We start from the raw sequence: 5,856 nt of genomic DNA on the forward strand, positions 1-5,856 counted from the left end.
CATTAAGTGGAAAGTTAGGCCATTTGTTAGACCACTTCAATTTCAATATTGTATTAAGTGGGAAATTAGGCCATAAAGAAGACCACTTCAATTTCAATATTGCATTAAGTGGGAAAATTAGGTAATAGTGCTTGGGTGGGAAAATTTTGTGGTGGTGATTCACTCTCAAAGCCTATAAATAGGCTTCTCCATCAAGAGAAAAAAACACCAATTCACAAATACATTTCTCTACACACACCAACACCAATTCACAAATACATTTCTCTACTCCCAAAATGGAAGAGAATACTCCCCACACATCCAAAATCCTTGAAGCTTTGAAACTCTAAAGCTCTCAAGCATCCAACCCCCAAATTCCCAAGAATCCCGAAGAATGGAGAAAGCACTCTTCATTCTTCGTCAAATCCTCCTTCAAGATCAAGCCCCGATGGCCCTTGAAGAACTTCCACCAACTCAAGATCAAGCCCCGACGGCCCTTGAAGAAAGTGTTCATCATTCATCATCCGTTCATCCTAAGATCAAGCCCCAACGGCCCTTTGGATCAACAACCTCAACAAACCGACACACCAAAACCTTGAAGCCTTAAAGTTCTAAAGCTCTCAAGAAAATCCCGAAGGATCAAGAAAGCACTCTTCGTTCTTCGTCAAATCCTCCTTCAAGATCAAGCCCCAACGGCCCTTGAAGAACTTCCACCAACTCAAGATCAAGCCCCGACGGCCCTTGAAGAAAGTGTTCATTGTTCATCATCCGTTCATCCTAAGATCAAGCCCCAACGGCCCTTTGGATCAACAACATCAACAAATCCACACATCCAATCGTTCTTCAAGATTAAGCCCAAAAGCCCTTGAAGATTCGCTCATCCATCAACCTTCAAGATCAAGCCCAAAAGCCCTTGAAGAAATCCACACAACCATTATTCAAGATCAAGCCCCGACGGCCCTTGAAGAAAGTGTTCATCGTTCATCATCCGTTCATCCTAAGATCAAGCCCTAACGGCCCTTTGAATCAACAACCTCAACAAACCCATACACCCATTCTTCAAGATCAAGCCCAACGCCCCTTGAAGATCCATTCATCAACTGTTCATCCTTAGATCAAGCCCCGACGACCCCTTGGATCAACAAACAAATCCACACATCTATTTTTCAAGATCAAGCCCAAAAGCCCTTGAAGAAAACCAACTGTTCATTCAAGATCAAGTCTCGACGGCCCTTGAAGAAAACCAACCGTTCTTCAAGATCAAGCCCAAAAGGCCTTGAAGATCCGTTCATCCATCAACATTCAAGATCAAGCCCTGAAGGCCCTTGAAGAAACTTCCATCAACCTTCAAGATCAAAGCCACGAAGGCCCTTGAAGAAACTTACAACTGTTCATCCAAGATCAAGCCTCGACGGCCCTTGGATCAACAAATCTACATCTTACGGAGATCGAATCAGAGGACCAAATTACAAAGAGATCGTAACCCTAAAATCATTAAACACAAAAATATTATTTTGTACACGTATTCTTGTCTCTGTGTTTTCAGGAATTTTCCGTGTTCACATCTCCAACTACGCATCTATATTGATCAGGACTATGATATGGTTTTCCATTATTTTTTAAGAGTTTGTGATATGGTAAGCACAGGGTAGCAAATGGTTTACAATCTTGCAAATCCACTCTATCAACTAACTCACCGATATATTTGGACTGTGAAATAAATAAGCCTTTTTCTGTGTGACTAATTTGCCACCCCAAAAAAATAATGCAAATTGCCTAAATCCTTCATCTCAAACTTTGTAGTAAGTTATTTGATCACCTAAGATATCAACTGAGATGAGCTACCAGTTAAAATTACATCATCAACATAAAGCATCAACGTTACAATGCCTTGTTGAGAGTGTTGAACAAATAAAGATGGATCAACATGTGAAGACTTGAATCCCAATGCTGCTAAAAAACTGGTAAACCTGTCATTCCATGTTCTTGAAGCCTATTTAAGCCCATAAAGTGATTTTTTAAGCTTGCAGACATAATTAGATGGATGTTGTGAGCTTTGAAAGCTTGGAGATTGCTCCATATACATTTCTTCTTGTAAAATGCCATGTAAGAAGACATTTTTCACATCTAATTGCCTAAGTTGCCACTTGAACTGTGATGCTAAAGCAAGAATAAGTCTAATGGTTGTAGGCTTAACCACAAGACTAAATGTTTCTCCATAGTCTACACCTTCATCTGGACTATAGCCCTTTGCTACAAGCCTTGCTTTATACCTTGCCATAGTGCCATTTGTTTTTTATTATGTACACCCATTTACACCTAACCAACTTTTTATCACTTGGAAGTGGAAACAAAAGACCATGTATATTAAGAATGTAGTGCATTTATCTCTTCCTGCATTGCATTTTGCAATTTTGATACTTTGGAAATAGCCTTAAATGTTTTTGGCTTTGAGACAAGTGATTGAGAACCAATACTGGCTGAGAAAGCTTTCCTCTTGGTAATACCATTCTTGGATCTTGTTAACATAGGATGCACATTCCTTAGTATTGGAAGAACAACATGAAGTTGTTCATGTTAGAAATCATGATCCACAAGGATTGGATGCTGTGTAGGCGTGTTTCCTGATATTTCAAGACTAGGAGATTGTTTTGAACTATGACTTGGTGATGAATGAATAAAAATTTGGGGTAATAGATACATGTGTTTCCAGACATCTGAGGCACTAGATGTAGGCAAATAATCTAAAACTAGATGCAGCCAATGAATCTCAGGCACTAGATGCATTTGTAGTTATTAATCTGTGATATTTGATGACAATGCATGAGTATGAAGTGGTGATATAACTTGTTCTATAGGTGCAAATGGTTGATGATTGACATGCATTGCAGAGAGATTTGGGGGTGGTGACTTTCCTTGATAAGCAAAATTGATAGTATTGAATAGTTGAATGACCAAATTTCTAGCAAATTTGGCATTGAATTGGAGAATTAGAACTTGTGACTGGTGTACTATGTCTCTGGAAGCAATCAACTGCAACATGTCTTCTTTGGTTACAGATTTGGCATGTTGGTATCTCAGATGGATGATTTGGGCAATGAGCTTGAAATGGCCTTAAAGCACCAAGAATTCCAAGACTTGCATTTGGTGGAAGATATGATCTGCCTCTTACTTTTCCTTTGAAGTCGTTACGCTTGTAAGCCCCATAGTTGTAAGGGCTGGTTTGGTATTGCTGTGCTTTGAAAAAAAGCTGCTTCTGCTGTGCTGTGAGAATAAGCAGCTGTGAAATAAAGCAGCAGAGTGTTTGGTAAACTTTTTTGTAAAAGTGCTTTTGAAAAAAAAAAGCAGTATTAGAGTGTTTGGTAAACTTTTATGTAAAACAGATGTGAAAAAAAGCCAGTTTTTCAAAGCTAGGTTTTGCAGCTTCTTGTTTTTGGCTTTTTTTCATCCAAAACTGTGAAAAAAAGCTGAAGCTGAGTGTTTACCAAACACAAAAACAGCTCCCAGCTTTTTTTGATAGCAGCTTTTTTCAGAATCACCTCAGTACCAAACCAGGTCTAAGAACCTTGATAATGACCACCATAGTTGTTGTATTGATTGCCATTGTTATTGTCTTGACCACCAGAATTATAACTAGTAGAGTTTGATCCACCACCATTACTCTTGTAGTTTTGATCATTGGTTCTAGAGCTAGAACCAAACTCAACAGAATGTGATGAGTCTTGATCAAGAGCTAGAGCTCTCCCTTTATTGGTTTCAATACCAACAACCATTGCAGAACCAAAAACTGTTGAGGACTCAAAGTATTGACCACTTGTTGTCTCTTCTGCCAACAATTGAGATCTGAAATCTTTTAGTGAAATACCATTCTCTCTGCCTCTTATAACACATATGAAAGTATTGAATTATGTAGGAAGACCTTTCAAGGCAAGAATGATTATATCATCAATCATCGAAAATAACTCCTGCAAATGCAAAATGATCCCTTGTATCTTTAATCTTTTGCAAATACAAAAACAGATTCAAACCCATTTTTGATGTTCTGGAGCTCAGTTTTCATCTAAAAAATTGTAGCTTTTGTAACTGTTGAAAACCTCTCAGCGGGATTAATCCATATTTCATAAGGACTTTGACTTCCAATTATGCAGGACATTGCAGTTGTAGACAGAGTTGCAATGAGTAATTGCATAAGAGCACGATCTTGCATCATCCAGACAAGATAATCATCATTTTCAATCCCTTCAGTTGTAGCATCATTATCAAACCTTGGAGGACATTTTCTTGATCCATCTACAAACCCCATAATTCCATGACTTTGAAAGAGTAGTCTGATCTGAAAACTCCAGGTTAAGTAGTTAGAATCAACAAGCTTGACTGTAACTGATGTAGAAATGGTGGAGATAAGACTAGTGATCGGAGACTAAACAATCTTGAACTGATCAGTAGTAACCAACAATTAATTAGCAGAAGAAGAAGAATAGCAATTTCTTGAAGCTCTGTGGAGATTCGAAGAAGCCGATTGTCATTTATCATAGAACAATTTGCAAATCAGAGGGTAAAGAAGAGAAATTAAAGCTTTGATTGAGATGCGAAGGCACCATTCGATGCTTGGCGATGATACAATGTAAAGACTAAAGCAGCAACTTCAATGGGGATGATCGAAGAAACCAAATTGTAGAGAGAGAGAGAGAAGTTTTCTTTTTATTTCTTGAGAGTGAAGTTATCTTCTTACACCTTAGCTATATGTATGTATCTAATTACATGGCTTGTAACACAAGCTAAGATGTGGATAATATTTGAATAATCTAAGAACCTTAGCACTAGATTCTAACAGTCTTGTAACTACCTTTGGATCTTGTGACACTTGTCATCATCTAGACCCTCGAATTCCCTTCACTTGGATTCCCATCTTTGTGCTTGTTGTCTTTACTTGAATCCTCATCTTTGTATTTGAAAATAATGGAACGAAGATATTTCCTTCTGTATAACATTTCTGAATAATGAAAATAATGGAACAATAATATTTCATTCGTTAAACAGTTTTGAATAAGATATATGTATAACATTCGTTGAAAATGATGTATAACATTTTAAGCAATTTAATTTCCTTCTGTCTACTTTTCTTCTAACTTTTGATTTCTTCTGGTGAAACATTAGGCTTGACTGATTTTTTATTTAAGCACTACAGCACACAATTCAACTTTCAAAATGGTGATTAAATTTTGAAAAATAAAATGATTCTACTGTAATTATAAAGTCATACGGAATTACACAAAATATTAATACCGTACAAGTCCTTTATTCTTTGAATTTAGAAATCAGACGAAAGATATTTTAAGTTACACATAAATACTTGGAAATATATGTTGGATCAAAATCTTAGTAGTTAACAAATTAATCAGGCTGATATGTATGTTTTGTATTTAAATAATCGAAAGCCAGCTGGTACGGCAAAAACAACGACGACCCACGCATATATACGGCCTACAATGCAGAAGCATGTTAGCTAGAGTAAGTAAGGGGCCCGATAATTGCATGAAGATGTGGTCCTGAATCCCCACCATAGCTATGCAATCACAATTCACAACTCGATGAAATGGATTGAAGATCATTGGTTGTCATCAATTCATGGCATTTTCTAATATTGTATGCAGCAATACAACTAGACCCGCTGTTTACGTGTGTTTAAACCTGTCTGTTTGTGTCATAAGTTGTATTCTTTTTTTTCTTTTTTCTTTTTTTGTCATGCAGTCTTACATCGAAACATGCATGTAACTAATTAAATCTGATATTATAGGAATAACTACAATCGGCGTGCACCGTATATATGATAGGTATGTTCTCTCAATTTTTATGTTCATGTATACATCATATGTG

Source organism: the organism of the source record quoted next, unplaced genomic scaffold, assembly GCF_019419815.1.
Source record: "Pyrus x bretschneideri cultivar Hongxiangsu unplaced genomic scaffold, Pyrus_bretschneideri_v1 Contig81, whole genome shotgun sequence".
In the NCBI taxonomy this organism is placed as follows: Eukaryota; Viridiplantae; Streptophyta; class Magnoliopsida; order Rosales; family Rosaceae; genus Pyrus; species Pyrus x bretschneideri.